Source organism: Otolemur garnettii, unplaced genomic scaffold (genome assembly GCF_000181295.1).
Source record: "Otolemur garnettii isolate 467f Iridium unplaced genomic scaffold, OtoGar3 scaffold00011, whole genome shotgun sequence".
Lineage (NCBI taxonomy): Eukaryota > Metazoa > Chordata > Mammalia > Primates > Galagidae > Otolemur > Otolemur garnettii.
In genome coordinates, this window is record NW_003852406.1 from 16,860,973 (window position 1) to 16,884,086 (window position 23,114).

The 23,114-nt window shown below is 41.2% G+C and overlaps 1 protein-coding gene and 1 pseudogene across 1 annotated transcript in view; one reads left to right on the forward strand and one right to left on the reverse strand.

Annotated features, from left to right (window-relative positions):
• ZNF609 (zinc finger protein 609) overlaps positions 1-23,114 on the forward strand; it is a 236,861-nt gene that overhangs the window by 34,837 nt on the left and 178,910 nt on the right. The window lies entirely within an intron of this gene.
• On the reverse strand, positions 21,836-21,950 carry LOC111723453 (annotated as a pseudogene).

Sequence of the window (23,114 nt, forward strand, 5' to 3'; positions counted from 1 at the left end):
CTTGAGCCACAGGCGCCGAGCCAGTAAATACTTTTTAAGCAATTACTGTATGTCATACGCTGTTCTGGCACTTAGAATAAAGAGTTGAAGTCAGGCATGGTGGTGTGTACCTGTAGTCTGAGCTACCTGAGAGGCTGTGGTAGGAGAATTGCTTGAGCCTAGGATTTTGAATCCAGCCTGGACAACATAGCAAGACTCTGCCTCAAAGAAAAAAAAAAAAAGTTGAATAAGACAGTTATGGTCATGGAATAAGACATTCCTGCTCTATGAAATTGTATTTTACTAAGGTGCATAGATAAATGAGTTATTATAACAAAGTTTGATGAGCTACTATAGCATGGGGTATTGTGTGTGCACATAGCAGGGGTGGCCAGAGTATAGGGTGAGGAAAAATCTTCTCTCTCTCTCTCTTTTTTTTTTTTCCTGAAGTAGAGCCTCAAGGTGTCACCCTCGGTAGAGTACATTACAATTTCATAGCTTGACATCACAGCTCACAGCAACCTCCAACTCCTAGGCCTAAACGATTCTGTTGCCTCAGCCTCCCAAGTAGCTGGAACTATAGGCACCTGCCACAATTTTTTGGTTGTAGTTGTCGTTCTTTGGCAGGCCTGGGTTGGATTCAAACCTGCCAGCTCTGGTGTATGTGGCTGGTGCCTTAGCTGCTTGAGCTACAGGTGCCGAGCTGAAAGATCTTTTATTAAAAGAGATTAGAAAGATCTCCAACCTTTGTGATGGTTAAACAGAGACTTGAAGGAATACGCGAGAGATAGACAGGCAAAGGTATAGGGGACAGAAGGCTTGTACTAGACCCAGAGAATAGCATAATCCAAGGCTTGGTAGTAAGATTAATCTTGGAGCATGAGAAGAACTGGAAGAAGTTTGCTATGACTGAAGAATGGATAATAGAATAGGAAGAGGTGAGGCTGGAGTGATAGGGGATTAGATAGTAGAGGGCCTGACAAATCTTGTTAAAGGGTTTGGATTTCATCCTACTATCTTCAGAAAAATGGATTTAATGATTGATTTTGAGGTTTTTTTTTTTTTTGAGACAGAGCCTCAAGCTGTTGCCCTGGGTAGAGTGCTGTGGCGTCATAGCTCACAGCAATCTCCAGCTCCTGGGCTCAGGTGATTCTCCTGCCTCTGCCTCCCAAGTAGCTGGGACTACAAGCGCCCACCACAATGCCTGACTATTTTTTGGTTGCAGCCATCATTGTTGTTTGGCAGCCCAGGCTGGATTCAAACCTGCTAGCTCAGGTGTATGTGACTGGTGCCTTAGCTGCTTGAGCCACAGGTGCCGAGCCAGATTTTGAGTTTTTGAAGAATAACTCCTGATACCAACAGCAGAGTAGATTGGAGAGCAAGATTTGAGGAAATTAGGAAGCTGTTATCATGCCCTTTTTTTTTCTTTAGAGACAGGGTCTCACTTTGTTGCCCTTGGTAGAGTGCTGTAGCGTCACAGCTCACAGCAACCCCCAGCTTTTGGGCTTAGGCAATTCTCTTGCCTAAGGACTAGGCTAGGACTACAGGCAGCTAGGACTACGGACAGCATGTCCTTTGAGAGGCCTAGTAGATGGACTTCTGGACTGGAATGGTATTAATAGGAAAGGAATAAAGTGGGTGGATTTGAGAGAAATAGAATTCAAGTGATAGCCTCTTGGTAATCCATACTATGTTGGAATGAGATTAAAGGAGAAAAGAGAAGAGACATGTCCAGGTTTGGGGCAAGTTTGTAGGGAAGGCTAATGAGTTTTATTTTGGATGTATTTGAGATGCCTGCATTGCTTATGCTAGGGGAGACAGAATAGAATCAAATAATCACATGTGTGTATGTATGTGTGTATATATATGTAAAAAATAATTATACACTATTAAAATTATAAGAAGCAAAGGTTATAGGGTGCTGAGAGCTTATAAGTGGGAAATGATGCATGGGAGGTAATTGGTCAGGGAAAATATCCACAAAGAAGATTGAGTAAATATCTGAAAAATGAGTAGTAGTTAATTTGAAGAGAGAGTTGAATGAATGAACAACCAGATAGAAACATCCTTTGAAGTCTGGAGGTTGTGAAGGAGAACTAGAAATCTAGAAGTTTAACATGAATAGTAATTGATGCCATAGAAGTGGGTGAGCTTGAACAGGAAGAATGGGTCTACATTGAATGAAGAGGGGTCAGGATAGGTCACTAATGAACACCAAGAGGGTTGCTAACTTTTTTTTTTTTTTTTTTTTGAGACAGCCTCAAGCTGTCACCCTGGGTAGAATGCTGTGACATCACCACTCACAGCAATCTCCAACTCCTGGGCTTTAAGCGATTCTCTTGCCTCAGCCTCCCAAGTAGCTGGGACCACAGGTGCCCGCTGCAACGCCCAGCTATTTTTTGGTTGCAGCCATCATTGTTTGGCAGGCCCAGGTGGGATTGGAACCCACCACCCACCAGCTTAGGTGTATGTGGCTGGCGCCTTAGCTGCTTGAGCCACAGGCACCAAGCCTCTATTTATTTATTTATTTTTTGAGATAGAGTCTCACTATGTTGCCCTCAATAGAGGGCTGTGGCCTCATAGCTCACAGCAACCTCAAATTCCTGGGCTCAGGTGATTTCTCTTGTCTCCGTCTCCCAAGTAGCTGGGACTACAGGCGCCTGTCATAGCGCCTGGCTGTTTTTAGAGATGGGACCTCACTCTTGCTCAGGTTGGTCTTGAACTTCTGAGTTCAAGCAATCTGCCCATCTCAGAGTGCTAGGATTACAGGTGTGCTAGGATTCCAGAGTGCTAGGATTACAGGTGTGAGCCATCATACCCGGCCTTAAGTTTGCTAGCTTATATGGCATGTTAGGATATGCTTTTGTGTGTAATGGAGAGCACACAAAACCCACAACTGGAAACACGTGCCACACAACATTATAAAATCCACTGAAAGAGGTTATAGAAATTGCTTAGTTCTGTAGTTGGATTTGGTTTTACTGAACTGAGCCTTTTTTTTTTTTTTGAGACAGTCTCACTTTGTCTTCCTGGATAGAGTGCTCTGGCATTCTAGCTCACGGCAACCTAAACTCTTGGGCTTAAGTGATTCTCTTGCCTCAGCTTCTGGAGTAGCTGGGACTACAGGTGTCCTCCACAGCACCTGGCTATTTTTCAAGACTGGGTCTCAAACTCCTGAGCTCTGGCAATCCACCCACCTCAGCCTCCAAGAGTGCTGGGATTACAGGCATGAGCCACCGCGCCTAGCTGTTTGAGGAATGTTTTAAGAAAAAGTTCCTTTACCATTCAATTTGTGACAAATGGAGGAACTGTCTTTGTTTTTCACTTCAACCATTTCCCATATTTTTCCTGCTTTTCCCTGCCTAGCCTCATCACTCCCAACTTCTAATAGTATTAAAATGAAAGCATAGATATTATAATCAGACCTGTGTTTGAATCTCAGCACTGCCATTAATAGATGTAGAATCTTTTACAAATTACCTCTCTCGGTGTATCTCATTTTCTTTGGATTTTGTAGGATTAAAAGATCTAAAAGTACATTGTATGTGCACGGTGTATACTTACACTCTAAATGTATGGTATTGTAGTAGTTGTAGGCCAGTAACAAATATTGGTTTTGTTTGTCTTTTTCCTTACAGCCTCTCTTGTTGTTCATTTATGCTCTGACCATCTCCTTATGGCAGCATATTAACAGCAGCTTTTCTCTCAGAGCATAAGAGCCTTGCATTTTAGTGGAAAAAGTCCTTTCTGGAAAGGAAGTACAGGAGAGTTTCTGGATTATTGTAATCTAAGGTTTTTCAACAATGACTATTGACATTTGGAGCTGGGTGATTCTTGGTTATGGTGGTGGTCCTATTTATTGTTAGAATGTTTTGCAGCATCTGTGCCTTTGCCCACTAGATACCAGTAACATTCCCCCCAAGTTGAGACAACCAAATATATCTGTGGACATTGCCAAATTATCTTCTAGAGGGCAAAATATCTGTTGGAGAGCCATTTGCTAAAATAGTCTGTTTCTTCACATGGATGCTGCTTACATGACCATGTTTAGTTTATGAAAATGCAGAATTACACATATAAGATATAAGGAACTTTTTGTTCTGAGTGTTTAATTTCCATAGAAAGTAGAAACCAAAAGCAGTTAGAGACCAGACTCTATAACTGATAAACTATGTTTAAGTGTGTCAGGGTTTTCATTCTCCCTAAACCCTAAAAGGCGAGATAGAATTAAGGGGAGAAAAGTCTTCCTGGTAGGAGGGAAAGGCAGCAAAATCTGACTTCCAAATGTCTGGGAATATGACTTCCAAATGTCTCTTTCACTTCAGCCAGTAGAGTATAGAATTCAACCTAGGAATTTTTTTTTTTTTTTTTTTGCAACTTTTGGCCAGAGCTGGGTTTGAACCCACCACCTCCGGTATATGGGGCTGGCACCCTACTCCTTTGAGCCACAGGTGCCACCCCAACCTAGGAAAATTTTTATTCTAAGATTTCAGAAAAATGCTCTGGATACAAGATGAAGTTGAATTATTAGCAAAACAGATATCTTCCTACTCACCTTCTTTCTCTTCTATATTGTGACAGCAAAGGAGAGAGAGGATCACCGGATTTTATCATTTCAGCTCTTATGACTCTTTTCCTGATGGCTACTATAGTTACTTCTGAAAGTGTTTGCTTTTACCCTTAATGTAAAGTCTTTCAGTTCTTCTTTAATTTGTACAGGTGTGTAGAATGTCCTTCCATGTTAGATGGTATTGACTGCTCCCTAAAAACATAGTGCCCAGAGAATTCCTTGGATAGGGTCCAAACTGGAAGCAATAGGTTAAGTAACCCACCTCAGTGTCTTGAGAGGAGTCCAAGAAGAAATTCCATTTTGAAGTTTGAAAGATCTTGTAAAGAGAGGGGCAGGCCTTGGGCCAAACAGTCTTTGAGGTGGTAACCAACTCATAAGCAAGAGCTGGCATGTGCCAACAAAGTCTCTCAAAGGCTTCAGAGTTAGCAGATGAAAGAAGTTTGTGGAAGCCTCTCCAAGTGGTAGGTTTGTCTACTGCACAGCTGGAAATGGAGTAGGAAAGAGCTTGGACTTGGTCTCTGGGGTCTGGGCATTGCCCTGAAAGAAAAATTTTTATTTCTTCTTTTCTGGTTTTATTTGTTCCTCCCCCTTAATAATAATATTGGGATCCTCAAACTTTTTAAATAAGGGGCCAGTTCACTGTCTCTCAGACCATTGGAGGGCCGGACTGCACGCCCCAGGATGAGTCGGCCGCTAAACAGGACAGGCAGTGGCGGCAAAAGCACCCAGCAGGCCAGATAAATGTCCTAGGCGGGCTGCTGTGGCCCACAGGCTGTAGTTTGAGGACGCCTGGTATAGGAAATAATTGGATATTGAATGTTTTGTAACTCTTCTAGGGCAGCCTATTAATATTCTGGTCTGCCAAGAAGACAGAAGAAATTTTAACTATGTATAATCAAAGCTCATAACCTAAAATACCCTAAGCAAGCAACTTTCAGTTTATTGGGGGATGTTTAAGTTGCCACTGTGATGTTTTGTTTTGTTTTTGTGAAAGAGTGGTACTCTTGTTGCCCAGGCTAGAGTTCTATGACATCAGACAGGTTCTGTGTGCCTAGCTCATAGCAACCTCAAAGTCTTACATTCGAGGGGTCCTTCTGCCTTAGCCTCCCAAGTAGCTGAGATTATAGGCACCCACCACAATGCCTGACTGATTGGTTCTATTTTTATTTTTATTATTTATTTATTTATTTTTCGAGACAGAGTCTCATTCTGTCACCTTCGGTAGAGTGCTGTGACATCACAGCTCACAGTAACCTCCAGCCCTTAGGCTTAGGTGATTCTCTTGCCTCAGCCTCCCAAGTAGCTGAGGCTACAGGCGCCTATCACAATGCTCAGCTATTTTTTTCGTTGCAGTTTGGCTGGGGCCAGGTTCAAACCCGCCACCCTTGGTATATGGGGCCAGCACCCTACTCACTGAGCCACAGGTACCGCCCTGGGTTTGGCACCTTAAGGACAAGAAGCACACCTTATCTTTGTGATGACAGTATGGTAGATTATCAATAAACAGTTGCTGAGTTTGGATTTATTTAGCGTACTTGAGAAAATGTTAGGAGACCTTCTTCAAAATAGTATTCCCTGCTAACTTGACTGCATTTCTTTTGGGATTTGAAGGTTTTGTTTGTTTTGTTTTTTTGAGACAGAGTCTCAACGACCATCTTATGGGAATTAGTTGTTTTTCAACTGATTCCTAATCTGAAAAATACCTTGCAGGATGAGACTTGGGTAGGAAAGAAAGGAGAGGGGCAGGGACTTGAGCACACAGTACCATGGGAAAGAAAAAATTCACCATTTCCCTCAGAGTTACTGACTCCTTTTCGTAATGTGTAATGTGTATCACTTCACTTGACTTAGGTGTGCTACATTTAGAAGCCTTGGCTCTGCAGTGAAACTAGAGGATTAAATCAGCAGAAATGAGTCATTTCTATTACTTGAAGGTCTGAATCACTTCGGTTATTTAGTACTTTCTGATATTACAGGTATGGTGGCATACTCTTTGCAGAGATACTTAGTAGCTTTATATAGAGTACTTATAATATTTTAAACCTGATCCCTAATTTTGACCAGCCATTTTGTAAATGAATGGCAGCTATCATTTACCCTATTAACTTCCTGGAGAATTGTTGAGCACAAGATGAAAGGATAAACCTGAAACACTGAAAAAATTACACAAATGCAAAGTATATTATTATTCCAGACTTTAATACATGATAGACCCCGTTTATCTTTAAATGAAAGACTTTGAAAAAAATTATTTCTAAGACCCTTATCAGCTCTAAAATTGTGAGCAATACTGGGCATGGTGGCTCATACCTGTATTCCTAGCACTTGGGGAGGCTGAGGCTGGAGGATCCCTTGAGCTTAGAGGTTTGAGGTCAACCTTAGCAAGAGCGAGACCCCATCTCTACTAAGGAAATTCTAGCTAGGCTTTGTGGCAGATGCCTCTAGTCCCAGCCACTCGGGAGGATGTGGCAGGAGGATTGGTTGAGCTCCAGAGTTTGAGGTTGCTGTGAGCTAGGCTGGCATCATGACACTCTGGGCAACAGAATGAGACTCTGTCTCAAAAAAAGAAAAAGAAAAATCTGAGAGATTCCCTTTTCTATCTTATTCTTACCTGTAAGAATTCTTCACTTGCTTCCATGTAATTTCCTCTTAGCACAGCAGCCATAGCGATTCTTTTTTTTTTTTTTGAGACAAAGCCTCAAGCTATCCCCCTGGGTAGAGTGCCGTGGCATTACAGCTCACAGCAACCTCCAACTCCTGGGCTCAAGCAAGTCTCCTGCCTCCGCCTCCCAAGTAGCTGGGACCACAGGCGCCCGCCACAACACCCGGCTATTTTTTGGTTGCAGCTGTCATTGTTGTTTGGCGGGTCCGGGCTGGGGATTCGAACCCGCCACCTTAGGTGTACATGGCTGGCGCCTTAGCCGGTTGAGCTATAGGCGCCGAGCCATAGCGATTCTTTTAAACTTGGCCAATCAAGGATCAAATGAAGCCAGTTCAAGACCAGCCTGGGCAATTTAGGGAGATCCCCATCTCTTTTTTAAAAAAGCTTCCCCAATCAGTGTTACTCTTCTGTTCAGAACCCTTCATTGGCTCCTCATTACGCACAGAAAAAGCTAGTGGTTAGTAAGTTTCGACATGATATGCACTTTCTCTGTCATACCGCTGTGGTCTTATCTCCTCTTTCACTCCTCCAGCCATACTGGGTTCTGCTTTTCCATGAATAGCAGCTCTTTTTGCCTTAAGACTTACACTGAAGGTTATGGCTGCTTGAATTCTCTTTTATTAGATAAATAAATAGTTTGGTGAACTCCCTCATCTGTCTCAAGATTTTGCTCAAATGTCACCCCTATTTTAAATTTGTAACTACTTCTGCACTTCCCACTCCTTATCCTGCTCCATTGTTTTTTTCCTTAAAACACCAATCTCTTTTTAATCTACTGTATGTGGTTATTTATTATATTTATTGTTTGTTATCTGGATCTGTCTGCTAGAATGTAAGCTCTACCAGGGCAGAGATTTTTTTGTTTTATTTTGCTTTTTGTACCTTTGTTTTCTATGCAGCTATAGTAGTAACCGGCCCAATAAATATTTGTTAAAAATATGAATGAACCATGCAGTATGGTGAATCCTAATCTCATTTTTAGCTAATATAAGCCCCATTTGGCTCACTTATGAAATACTGGTTTTGATCTCTAAATTATATGTTGGATGCTTTCCTCGGATTACTTTGTAGTCCTTGATTGTCTGCTTATGTTTTAACATCTTGAAGATGGGGCATTGAAAGTTATATTTGAAGCTCTCAGTGAATCTGCAGGACATATTTATGGTGATCTTCACAGTGAGATGACTGTTAAATTGGGGAACCCCAGATGTCAATATTTTTAGGTCTTTCCTCATGGGTTTACTGCATTTCTTTAAAAAGAAAAAAATAAAGGCTTCTTCAAATTCTCTTAGAGGATAAAGAATGACAGTCAGGGCTCAGTGCCCATAGCTTGGTGAGTAGGGCGCCAGTCACATACACCAAGGCTGGTGGGTTCGAACCCACCCAGGGCCTGCTGGACAACAGTGACAACTGCAACCAAAAGATAGCCAGGTGTTGTGATGGGCGCCTGTAGTCCCAGCTACTCGAGAGGCTAAGGAAAGAGAATTGTTTAAGCCCAAGAGCAGGCGTTCTCAAACTATGGCCTGCGGGCCACATGTGGCCCGCCAAGGACATTTACCCAGCCCGCTGGGTGTTTTTGCCACCATTGCCTGTCCTGCTTAGCAGCTGACTTGTCCCAGGGCCTGCAGTTCGGCCCGCCAGTGAACTGGCCCCCTGTTTAAAAAGTTTGAGGACTCCTGCCCAAGAGTTGAGGTTGCTGTGAGCTGTGACGGCAGGGCACTCTACCAAGGGTGACATAGCGAAACTCTGTCTTAAAAAAAAAAAACAAGAATGACAGTCAGTTTTCTTTATGACAAATAAAAAACAGGACTGGGGGCTCAGCCTTTAGCGTTCAGTATGCTTAGATCTACATTTAACCTCCTTATTTTTTTTTATTCTTTTTTTTTTTTTTTTTTTCTTTGAGACAGAGCCTCAAGCTATCCCCCTGGGTAGAGTGCCATGGCATCACAGCTCACAGCAACCTCCAACTCCTGGGCTCAAGCGAGTCTCCTGCCTCAGCCTTCCAAGTAACTGGGACCACAGGCACCCACCACAACGCCCGGCTATTTTTTGGTTGCAACTGTCATTGTTGTTTTTGGCTGGCCCGGGCTAGATTCGAACCCGCCACCTTAGGTGTACGTGGCTGGCGCCTTAGCCGGTTGAGCTACAGGCGCCGAGCCTAACCTCCTTATTTTAAGTATGGTACTCGTGTCTTCTATGCCTAGAATATCCTCATCCAGAGGTCCTCTTAATTTAGGGTTGTCCAGCTTTTTATTTATTTTTTTCTTTTTCTTCTTCTTCTTTTTTTTTTTTGAGACAGAGCCTTAAGCTATCCCCCTGGGTAGAGTGCCATGGCATCACAGCTCACTGCAACCTCCAACTCCTGGGCTCAAGTGAGTCTCCTGCCTCAGCCTTCCAAGTAACTGGGACCACAGGCACCCACCACAACGCCCGGCTATTTTTTGGTTGCAACTGTCATTGTTGTTTTTGGCTGGCCCGGGCTAGATTCGAACCCACTACCTTAGGTGTATGTGACTGGTGCCTTAGCCACTTGAGCCACAGGTGCCGAGCCTATTTTTTTCTTCTTCTTCTGCCATGCATTGGAAGAATAAGAGTTGTCTTGGGCCACACATTAAATACATAAACACTAACAAAAGCTGATTAGCAAGAAGAAGAAAAAAAGTGTTCATGCATACTTTTTGCGATATTGGACGGCACAGATAAGCAGAAAATCCTCATAAAGTCAGCAGGCAGCCTGTGCCACAGGTTGGACGCGTAGGGGATGGTATCTGAGTGAGAAAAGGAATTAAGGCAATAACTGCTTCTTACACAGTTTTCAGTCAGTCTTCTTTATTCTGAATCACCATTTCCCCTTCGTGAGTCATCTGGTGCTTGCCAGTTTCTGAGCTTTTTGGGGCAAGATTCTGTGGTGTTGAGTAAAGTTTTCCCTGTTAAGGGTTTAGTATTCAATATAATAATCTTTTTTTTATTTTGCAGTTTTTGGCCAGGGCCGGGTTTTAACCCCCTACCTCGGTTATATGGCTGGGGCCCTACTCCTTTGAGCCACACGCACCACTCTCAATATAATATTCTTATGTTGGTTTAGTCAGTTATCATCCCTTTATTTGCTTTCCAGGTTCTAAAATGTTACTGTAGTCTACTCTTCAGTTTTTCCCTTCCTTATGGGCTTAAAGTCTTTTTAAATCCTTTATTTATTTATTTATTTATTTATTTATTTATTTATTTTGAGACAGAGTCTCACTGTGTCACCCTCAGTAGAGTGCTGTGGAGTCACAGCTCACAGCAATCTCAAACTCTTGAGCTTAAGTAATTCTCTTGCCTCAACCTCCCAAGTAGCTGGGACTATAGGCACCCACCACAACACCTGGCTATTTTTTGTTGAAATTGTTTAGCTGGCCCAGACTGGGTTCTAACCCACCACCTTTGATATATATGGCTGGTGCTGTAACCACCGTGTTATGGGTGCCAAGCCCCGTTATTGTAGTTTTAGTGTGATTTTAGCTAGTGTAGCTATTTTCTTGCTTGTCATTTTGCTCCTGTTTTTAATTGGCAGTTTTATTGAGATCATTGTAGAGCCACATATGGCTTCAAAACAGTAATAAAGAGAGATCTCTTGTTCACTTAACACAGTTTCCTACAATAATATTTTCCAAAAGTATAACAACCAGGGTATTGACATTGATACAATCCACCAGTCTTACTCAGATTTACCTATTTATCAATGTGTAGATTTGTCTATCCACCACCACTGTCAAGATTCTGAATAGTTCTATCACCACAGCAATACCTGTTATATTAACCTTTTATACCCTACCCACTTGCCCTACACATGTGAATACACATGTATCCACACCTCTGTCTCTAATCTCTGGCAACCACTATTCTTCATTTCTAAAATCTTGTCATATCAAAATGTTACGTAAATGAAATTGTGTAGTATATAACCTTTTGGAATTGGCTTTTTCAGTCAGCATAATCCTGTGGAGATTCATCTAGGTTTTTGCATATCTTTTTATTTTTTCTTTGAGACAGAGCCTCAAGCTGTCACCCTGGGTAGAGTGCTGTGGCATCATAGCTCACAGCAACCTCCAACTCCTGGGCTCAAGCAAGTCCGCCTCCCAAGTAGCTAGGACTACAAGCACCTGCCACAATGCCTGGCTATTTTTTTTTTTTTTTTTTTGCAGCCATCATTGCAGCCATCATTGCTGTTGTGTGGGCCCAGGCTGTATTCGAACCCGCCAGCTCAGGTGTTATGTGGCTGGTGCCTTAGCCACTTGAGCCACAGGCACTGAGCTGATTTTTTGCATATCTTAAAGAGTTCACACCTCATTAGTGCTGAGCATTATAACATGTTACAGAGGTACCACAATTTGTTTTACCATTCACCTGTATCTGGGCTACTTCAGTTTGGGGCTATTGTGGAAGGAAAAAAAAAAAGACTATAAACATTTATGGGCTGGAGTTTTCATTTCTCTGGGACAGATACATAAGAGTGCCATTGCTGGGTCATATGCTTTTCATTTCTCTGGGACAGATACCCAAGTGTACAATTGCTAGGTTATAAGGTTTTTATTTCTCTAGGACAAATACCCAAGGGTGTAATTGCTGGGTCATATAGTTATTGTGTGTTTAGCTTTTTAAGAATCTACCAAATTGGTTTTCAGAGTGGATGTACCATTATATTACCACCAACAATGTGTGATAGATCTGGTTTCTTTGCATTCTTTCCAGTATTTACTGTTATCAATGTTTTTTATTTTAGCCATTCTGATAGGTGTGTAATGGTATCTCATTGCAATTTTAATTTGCCTTTCCCTAACCATTAATTATGTTGAAGTTCATTTCTTGGGATTGTCACTAGTATATTCTCTTCAATGTAATGTCTCTGAATGTTTTTTGCCCATTTTCTAATTGAGCGGATATTTTTATTTATTTATTTTTTTTTATGAGACAGAGTCTCACTATGTCGCCCTTAGTAGAGGGCTGTGGCTTCACAACTCACAGCAACCTCAAACTCCCAGACTTAAGCGATTCTCTTGCCTTAGCCTCCCAAGTAGCTGGGACTACAGGCGTCCACCACAATGCCTAGCTATTTTTTGTTGCAGTTGTCATTGTTGTTTGGCTGGCCCAGGTTGGATTCGAACCCACCAGCTCAGGTGTATGTGGCTGGCGCCTTAGCCACTTGAGCCACAGGCAGCGAGCCTATATTTAGTTCTTTAAACCATCTGGTCTTCATTATGGTATGCTGTAGGAATCTAATCATCTTCTTTTTTTAAAACTCAATTGGAGAATACCCTTATTATTTTCCAAGTATTATTCATACTTTTAAATTGATTTAAGATGCTGTCTTTATCATATTCTTAATTGTTATATGTTTCTGGGTTTGTTTCACTTGTTAGATCATTATATCACAATTTTTAATGATCTGTTATGGCCCTATGAGATGTTATAATGTCTAGGAGGAGGTACAGGATGATAGTTAAGAGCTTGATATGGAAGTCAGACTGCCTCGTTGAACATGAGCTCTACCATTTACCAGGTAGTTGTTTTATTGCAAGTTATTTAAATTTGCTAGACCTCAGTCTCATCTTAGAAATGAATACTATAATATCCATATATTTTAGGGTTATTGTGAGGACTGAATGTATTTAATATATGTAATACTTCTTAAATACATTATAACATAGTGTCATGTAAGAGTTACACTTATTTGTTTATTTATTTATTTATTGAGACAGAGTCTCACTTTGTCACCCCCACTGAGTGCTGTGGCCTCATAGCTCACAACAACCTGAAACTCTTGGGCTCAAGTGATTCTTTTACCTCAGCCTCCCCAGTAGCTGGGACTACAGGTGCCAGCAATAGCACCCAGCTATTTTTAGAGATGGGAGTCTCGCTTAGGCTCAGGCTGGTTTTGAACCTGTGAACTCAGGTGATGTGTCCACCTCAGCCTCCCAAGTGCTAGGATTATATGTGTGAGCCATTGCACCTAGCCTTTTTTTTTTTTGAAGGCAGAGTCTCACTTTGTTGCCCTCGGTAAAGTGCCATGGCATTATAGCTCACAGCAATCTCAAACTTTTGATCTTAAGGTATTCTCTTGCCTCAGCCTCCTAAGTAGCTGGGACTACAGGTGCTTGCCACAACACTCAGCTATTTTTAGAGACAATTTCTCACTCTGGCTCAAGCTGGTCTCAAAACTGTGAGCTCTTGAATTTAAGGCATGAGTCACCACACCTGACCCGAGTTTTAATAGAGCATAGTTACCTTCATGTTACTTCTATCTACCCCAGTGGTCCCTTCCTAATGTGGCCATGTATTTTCATTGTTACGAAGGGGTTGCAACCCACAGGTTGAGAGCTGCTGATGTAGACTAACTTTAGTCCTGTAATCCTAGCACTTTGGGAGGCTGAGGCAGGAGGATCACTCAAGGCCAGGAGTTGGAGAACAGCCTAGAAAATGTAGCCAGACCCTGTCTCTGAAAAAAAAAAAAAAAAATATATATATATATATATATACACACACACATTTTTATATATATTATAAAAATATATATACATAAATATATTCTATATATGTATATATATTTTTTGGCCTGGGCTGGGTTTGAACCTACCACCTTCAGCATATGGGGCTGGTGCCCGACTCCTTTGAGCCACAGGCACCGCCCAAAATATTTTCTTTTTAATTAGCCATCCATGCATGGTGGTGTATGCCTATAATCCCAGCTACCAGGAGGCTGAGGGAGCAGGATCACTTGAGCCGGGAGTTTGAGGTTGCAGTGAACTATTATAATGCCACAACACCATAGCCCTGGCAACACATCAAGACCCTGTCTTGGGAAAAAAAAGTATCTTGTTATACTCCCCCACTGATTGGAATTATATTGATTTATATTATATTGACTCTAAAGGGGATATGGCCTTTATAAGACCAATAATACTGTGTGATCATTCCATAATATTGGCTTACTGCCTTAAGAATAAGGTATATCTCTTCATTTACTCAAGTCTATGGTCTTCTTTTTTTTGTGACGAAGTCTCAAGCTGTTGCCCTGGGTAGAGTGCCAGGACATCATAGCTCACAGCAACCTCAAACTCTTGGGCTTAAGCTATTCTCTTGCCTCAGCCTCTCAAGTAGCTAGGACTACAGGTGCCCACCACAACACCCGGCTATTTTTTGGTTGTAGTTGTCATTATTGTTCGGCGGGCCCAAGCTGGATTCAAATCTGCCAGCTCTGGTATATGTTGCCGGTGCCCTAGCCACTTGAACTATAGGCGGTGAACACAAGTATACGGTCTTTTTTTTTTTTTTTTTTTTTGAGACAGAGCCTTAAGCTGCCACCCTTGGTAGAGTGCTGTGGCATCACAGCTCACAGCAACCTCCAACTTCTGGGCTCAAGCGATTCTCCTGCCTTCACTGCCCTAGTAGCTGGGATTACAGGCACCCACCACAACACCCAGCCATTTTTTGGCTGCATCCGTCATTGTTGTCTGGCGGGCCTGGGTTGGATTTGAACCCACCAGCCGTGCCCCAGCCGCTTAAGCCACGGGCACCAAGCCCAAGTCTAAGGTCTTAATACAGAAAGAGAAATATTGGGACCTATGTAAAAATCACAAGTGTGACATTATGGGTTTGTTTTTCCCTATAAGAGTAAGAATATAGAATAACATGATGCTACTGTCTGCAGATGTTGATAATTGTTTTCCCCTATAGTGGTTGTTTCAGCAGGTCTGCTTGGTGCTGTCTCACATTTCTTTCCCCTATAATGCACTATTGACTAGTGTTTGAGATAATAAAAAAGAAAAACTGAAGAAATGATAAGCTTTGGAATGGTAATATAGTAATAAAACTCAGAATATTGCCTAAGTGTGAACATATGTAAATAAAATGTGCAAATGCCATTGATTCTTTTGAATTTGGCCATTGTAGTTGTTTTGTGTTTTTTGTTCCCAAGAGAAGAGTCTTGCTATGTTGCTGAGGCTGGCCTCACACTCTTAGATTCAAGTGATTCTCTTGCCTCTGCTTCTTGAGTAGCTAGGATTATAGGTTTATAGGATTATATACCACCACCACCACCAGTTTGCCACTGGGGATTTTTACTGGGAGATTGCTGCTGTAGGAAAGAATGCTAATTTTTCAGTGCTTTGTTTTTCAGTCACTATAAAAAGGTATAAATAATTGCTCTGCTTTAGACATCCCAACAACTATCCTTTTTTCCCCAGTCTTTCTTAACCATCTGCCTGCAAATTCTAGCTGGATTTTCTTACATTATAGTTTATTCATTTTATTTATTTAATTTATTTTTTGAGACAGAGTCTCACTGGCTGCCCTCAGTAAAGTGCTGTGGTATGACAGCTCACAGCAACCTCAAGCTCTTGGGTTTAAGCGATTCTCTTGCCTCAGCCTCTCAAGTAGCTGGAACTACAGGTGCCCACCCCAGTGTCCGGCTGTTTTTTTTTTTTTTTTTTTTTTTGAGACAGAGCCTCAAGCTTTCCCCCTGGGTAGAGTGCCATGGCTTCACTGCTCACAGCAACCTCCAACTCCTGGGCTCAAGCAAGTCTTCTGCCTCAGCCTCCCAAGTAGCCGGGACCACAGGCGCCCGGTTGCAGCCATTATTGTTGTTCGGCGGGTCCGGGCTGGATTCGAACCCACCACCTTAGGTGTATGTGGCTGGCGCCTTAGCCACTTGAGCCACAGGAGCCGAGCCTGTCCGGCTGTTTTTAGAGATGAGGGTCTTGCTCTTGCTCAGGCTGGTCTCAAACTCCTGACCTCAGGCAATCCACCGCCTTAGCCTCCCATGCCTGTTAGGATTACAGTCATGAGCCACTGAGCCCAGCCTCAGTTTATTCATTTTAAAAGGAGAGGCTAGTTTTGATTATATAAAAATGAGCTTCCTGAATCCCAGTCCCCACCCTGCACATATCAGTTAAATGCTTCTGGAAATCACCGAGTAGGAAGGTTCTTTTGAGTCTAGTACAGGCTGTAGGACAGTGGTTCTCAACCTTCCTAATACCTTGAACCTATAATACAGTCCAAAGGGGTCGCGACCCACAGGTTGAGAACCGCTGCTGTAGGAGATGTCCTATGCATATGGACTTAAACCATGTTTGTTTCTGTTTTCTGGATTTTTCCCTCCCCAGAATTGTTTTTGGTTAATAAGTGGTCATATTTGTGTTAGAAAGGGGTTGACTAGGGAAACGGGAATTGTAGATTTGCCTAAGAAATGTTAAACTTAAAGGTTAGTAGAGATACTATTTGAAATACAGCAATATATACTATTCTATTTTTGTGTACTTTTAAAAATTTAATAACATTCTGGGGGTACAATAATATAAATATGTGGGAGTAATAATTGCCAATTATGTAGAATAATATATACTTAAAAATTTTTTTGTTAAACCAAAAAAAAAAAAATTGCACTAGTTATAAGCTTATGGCTCAATGAAGTTTCACAATTTGAACATGCTCTTGTAACCAGCACCCAGATCTAGAAATATCACTAGTCCCTAGAAACTTCCCTCATGATCTCTTTGAGTCAGAAACCTCCTAACACTAACCATTGTGCTGCCTTCATTAGTTTTACTTGTGTTTAATTTTTATATAAATGGAGGTTGTACTTTTTTTTTTTTGAGACAGAGCCTCAAGCTATCCCCCTGGGTAGAGTGCTATGGCATCACAGCTCACAGCAACCTCCAACTCCTGGGCTCAAGCGAGTGTCTTGCCTCAGCCTCCCAAGGAGCTGGGACCACAGGCGCCTGCCACAACACCTGGCTATTTTTTGGTTGCAGCATCGTTGTTTTAGCGGGCCAGGGCTGGATTCTAACCTGCTACCTTAGGTGTATGTGGCTGGTGCTTTAGCCACTTGAGCCACAGGCGCCGAGCTGAGGTTGTACATTATATGTACATACATGCATGTGACAGCCATACATGTAATTGCATGTAGTTGTAGTATGTTCACTTTAATCACTATAATATAGTTCATTTTGAGAATATATCATAATTTATTTAACTATTCTATCATTAATGAGATTTTTAGCACTTGTTCTCTTCAGAGCACCTTTCACAAACCATTTTGTTTTTTAATATTGTAAGAGTGTTGGACATTTTCGGAGATATGTTGATGAAGAAATCTGAAGATTCTTATTCATCAGTTCTCTGCTTTAGAAGTTACATGTTGGTTTTGGAGCCTGTAGCTCAGTGGCTAGGGCACCAGCCACATACACCAGAGCTGGCAGGTTCGAACCTGGCCCAGGCTTGTCAAACAACAATAACAACTACAATCAAAAACTGGGCGGACATTGTGGTGAGCGCCTATAGTCCTAGCTACTTGGGAGGCTGAGGCAAGAGAATCGCTTAAGCCCAAGAGTTTGAGGTTGCTGTGAGCTGTGGTGCCACAGTGCTCTACCAAGGGCAACAACTAGAGAGACACTGTCTCAAAATAATAATAATAATTATGGACCGGAGGATATATAATATGGTGGTCTCAATGGAGCTGAAAAATTCATGTGGAGGTAGAAGACAGTGATGCTAGTGATCCTGACTTTTTGTAGGCTTAGGCTAATGTGTGTGTGTGTGTCTTAGTTATTAACAAAAAAGTTTAAACAATAAAATGACAAGAATTTTAAATAGAGAAAAAGCTGATAAGTTAAAGAAATAAAATATTTTTGTACAGCTGTGCGATTTGTTTTCAGCTAAGTTATATTAGGAAAGATCCAAATTTTTTTTCTTTCTTTTTTTCTTTTTTCTTTTCTTCTCTTTTCTTTTCTTTCTTTTTATTTTTTTTTGGAGACACAGTCTCATTTTGTCACCCTTAGTAGAGAGCTATGGCGTCATAGTTCACAGCAACCTCAAACTCTTGGGCTCAAGTGATTGATCCTCTCACCTCAGCCTCCTGAGTAGCTGGGACTACAAGTGCCTGCCACAACATCCAGCTGTTTTTTAGAGATGGGGCCTTGCTCTTTCTTAGGGTGGTCTTGACCTCAGGCAGTCCATCCACCTCAGCCTCCCAGAGTGCTAGGATTACAGATGTGAACCACCACATGTGACCAGAATAAAATTTTATTTATTTACTTATTTTTTTGAGACAGAGTGTTACTATGTTGCCCTTGGGAGAGTGCCAGGGTATCACAGCTCACACCAACCTCAAACTCTTTTTTTTTTTTTTTTTTTTTTTGAGACAGAGCCTCAAGCTATCCCCCTGGATAGAGTACTGTGGCATCACAGCTCACAGCAACCTCCAACTCCTGGGCTCAAGCGAGTTTCCTGCTTCCACCTCCCAAGTAGCTGGGACCACAGGTGCCCGCTACAGCGCCTGGCTATTTTTTCTTGCCGTTGTCTTTACTATTTAGCTGGCCTAGGTTGGGTTTGAACCCGCCACCCTCTGTGCATGGGGTTGGTGCTGTAACTACTGTGCTACAGGCACTACTCCAAATTTTTTTTTAAATGTAAAAGTTTATAAAGTAACAAAGTTAGGCTGAGAGTGGTGGCTCACGCCTGCAATCCCAGCCAGCACTTGGAAGGCCGAGGTGTATGATTGTCTGAGCTCATGGGTGCGAGACCCACATGTCTAAAAATAGCTGGGTGTTGTGGCAGGCACCTGTAGTCTCAACTACTTGGGAGGCTGAGGCAAGAGAATCTCTTAAGCCCAAGCACTCTACTGAGGGCAACAATGTAAGACTATCTCAAAAAAGAAAAGAAAAAATTGTAGAAAGCTAAAGTTAATTTACCACTGAAGAAAAAAATTGTTTTTGCAAATTTAGGTAGCTAAAGTGTGCAGTATTTATAGAGTCTGTAGTAGTGTCTTAGGCCTTCACATTCCATTTCCACTCACTGACTCGCCCTGAGCAACCTGCAGACTATGTAAGTACCCTATACAGGTGTGCCATTTTTTATCTTTGCTGTTGTATTTTTACCTTCCTTTTTCTATGTTTAGATATGTTTGAACACACAAAGACGTACCATTGTGTTACTCATATAGTTGCCATGCTATACAGGTACTTCGTAGCCTGGGAGCACTAGGCTATACCACATGGCCTAGATGTGTAACCAGCTAGGTTTGTGTAAGTACGCTCTATGATGTTCACACAACAACATACCTAGATACATTCTCAGAATATATCCTCTGTCTTTAAGGAGCACATAACTGTAATTGGTTCTGGTGATCCAGACCCAACTTGGCATACCTTGTGACAACTGAGCCACCTTTTCCTGTGGTCTCTTATCCTCTAGCGAGCTGTATCAAGGTTATTCACTTGCTGCTGGTAATCTCCCTCCTCAGCAGCAAGTGTAGGATGTGTTCAAGGCCTCTTGAAGCTCAAGCAGAGAATTGACATAACTTCTTTCCTGTCACCTTTTACTGGCCAAAGCCAAGTCACTTGGCCAGCATAGATTCAAGAGATAAATAGAATTTCATATCTTGGAGAGAGAATTCCAAGTGTGTGGATTCCAGAAGAGGTAGAATTTTTGATACTTTTTTTGGAGGGGTAGGTAAGTGAGGGGGTAGTCTACCACACCCACATTTTGATTTGCTTTTAGGAGAATAAATCTCTTTGATCTAACTTGCCTGGCATCTCTTCATTTGTATTTGATAGGCATTTATACAGGCTTTTATTTTCACCTTTTTTTTTTTTTTTTTTAGAGACAGTCTTTGTTTGTCTCCCTTGATAGAGCAGCTCACAGCAACCTTTTAGCTCTTGGGCTTAGGCTATTCTCTTGCCTCAGGCTCCCAAGTAGCTGGGACTATAGGCGCTCACCACAATGCCCAGCTATTTTTTGTTACAGTTTGGCCAGGGCTGAGTTCGAACCTGCCGCCCTCAGTATATGGGGCCAGCCATACTACTCAATGAGCCATAGGTGCCACCCCCTATTTCATCTCTTTTTTAAAACAACGTTTTGAATGATAAAATGCAACTAGGACTATCTTATACTGAAGTGATATTTTATTTATTCTTCCTCTTCACCTTGATTGATTTTTTTTGCCTACTAACTAGTCATCTTGTAATTGAAGATGCTTAAGAAAAATCTCATCCAAAAAATCCTTTTCTTTGGTACTCAGTATAGTCACAGTTGTTGTTGTTGTTTTAATTCTTTTCTAACTTTGTGTCATTCCACCCTACCTCACCCTGGCATCTTTCCTTGGATTCCCCTGTGGCAGCATTTAGTATCCATAACATTTCATTATAATACATTCAGTTGTTTTCATGTGTCTGTTTTCTATAATTAGACTCTGAACTTCTGTATATATCCCCCCACTGCCTGACATACAAATCTTTTAAAATCATGGATGGAATTGTAAGAGGGCTAATAGAGTTTTTTCTTTACAAAATTAATCTTTTCCATTTTAGTACAGAATTATCTATCCCTGTGCTTCTGTTTGTATACAATTGCTGTTGCTTTGACTAGATGATAGTTAGTATTTAGATTTAAGTTACTGAAAAAGGGTCATACAGCACAATTTTTCTGTGTGAATAATTGCTATAACTTCTTTGGACCTACTTATTATTTGCTTAAGTACACTTTTTCTTTTCTCCTAGGATACTGTGCTTTTATTTGGAAGGCAGTATTTTTCATAGAAGTGCCTTTAATACTTTGGAAGATGGAATAATGCAATACATATAATAAGCCCTTGTCTTTTTTTTTTCTTGCCCATTAGCTGAGCTTCTGTTAGAGAAGTTCCTTACTTTAAATGTCCAGTGTTTACTATAAAATCTGAAAATACCAGATGGCTTCTTATAGCTTTCTTAGCAAGAAGAGTTTGAGCCCTTGACCTAAGCTTTACCTAGCAGGTTTTTCATCTCTGAATCTTAATCAGTTTCTGATGCTAAGGGACAGTGGAAAATTGGTTAAGGTAATAATGGTGACAGTGGCATCACTTGTTCAGTGATGAAGCCAGCAGAGTCCTTACCAGTCTGATTCTATAGCATGATTTTAGAAGTGACTCTGGCATGCATGGGCTCTTCCTATTCCTGCTTATTTTCTAAGCCTGATTCTTAGAGTTCCTGGGAGTTCTGTGAGTCAACCACTAATGTTACATCTTTTGCTTAAATCAGCCAGAGTTGGTTTCTGTAAGCAACTAAGAACCTTAAGTGACACAATTTTTGAATTTTGAGAGTAGAAACCACCGTACATGTTAAAGAAAGAAGTATACCTTCTTATCAGGTAGACCAGACTCATAAAATGTTAGAACTATACTACAATTATGTGATAGCTTATTTAACACAGATAAATGATTAAAGAAGGAGAAAATTAGTGGCTAACATCTTTGGAACAGGTTTATAGAGAAAGTGAACTCAAAAAGTAGATAGAATTTGTTTCTTTTTTCTTTTTTTTTTTTTTAGGCAGTGTCTCAAGCTGTCGCCCTGGGTAGAGTGCTGTGGCATCACCGCTCACAGCAACCTTCAACTCCTGAGCTCAAGTGATTCTCCTGCCTCTGCCTCCCAAGTAGCTGGGACTGCAGATGCCCGCCACAACACCTGGCTATTTTTTGGTTGCAGCCTTCATTGTTGTTTGGCGGGTCCGGGCTGGATTCGAACTTGCCAGCTCAGGTGTATGTGGCTGGTGCCCTAGCTGCTTAAGCCACAGGCACTGAGTCCCATCATATACATTTTATAATTTTCTTCTTCTTCATATGTAGGGCATTTATTTGTAGGGAGGCCACAATTTTTTTTTTTTAGGCTACAAGTTTTGTACCCTCATCATGGTAACCCCAGATTCTTGTTGGGTATGTTGTAAACATATCTTTTATTTTGTCAGTTGCTGATAACTTTGTGTTTAGCAATCCAGAATAGATCATTTATCTTATGAAACAAGTTTTTAATATATAGTTGAAAACTTCTAACAGCAAAACAAAATCCATTTTAGTTCCCTTCCTCTTCTTCATCAAATAGGATATATGGAAAAGCCGAAAGAGTTGGATTTTTGGCTTGGTGCTCCTTGCTCAGTGGTTAGGGTGCCGGCCACATACACCGAGGCTGGCAGGTTCGAACCAGCCCTGGCCTGCTAAACAACAGTGACAACTGCAATAAAAAAAATAGCCAGGTGTTGTGGTAGGTGCCTGTAGTCCCAGCTACTTAGGAGGCTGAGGCAAGAGAATCGCTTAAGCCCAAGAGTTTGAGGTTGCTGTGAGCTGTGACACTATGTCACTCTACTGAGGGTGACATACTGAGACTCTGTCTCAAAAAAAAAAAAATTTGGCTTTTCCTGGAAGGAGAATAATTGGCAAAGTGGGAACACTTGCAAATGAATTGCACTGGGACTATAACAGATTTTGCAGAAAGAGAATTGTTGTCTAGGTAAAATCCCTTCTCTTGTCCTTTCCTACTCCTAACTAAAATTTTTCTTCCTTCAGTGGGACATTTTTATCTCTTTTAAAAGTAGGTCTTTCTAAGAAAGATGAATCCACAACCTGTTCCCTAGTATGTATTATTTTCTGTGCCGTATGAGAGTAGAGAAGCTTGGACAATGATCTAAAACAGTTCTTTCTCATATTTTGAACTTTGCATACAGTATTTATGGGTCTCTTGAGCAAAACTAAAAACATAATTTTGCCTGAATTTACTTGGATTATTTTTCAAGTAGTTAATGTGAGTGAGGGAGACAAATGATAACGTCTTCCAGGTTCAACTATGAAATTTAGACCACTTTGTTTTGGAATTTCCTTCCTGACTTAAGATTTTTCTGTTATTTTCTCCCTTATCAGATGGAACTTCAGCTCTATAATACTGTAAATCTAAATTCACCTTTCAAACTTCTGAGTGCTACAGTACAGTAATACTCAGTATATTTTAATCAGCATGTCTGAAACAGTTTTTATCTTTCTACCTAAACTTGATTATTTATTGATACTTTATATATATTTTTGGCAGTGCCTAATGTACCAACCACTCAATTTTTTTTTTTTTTTTT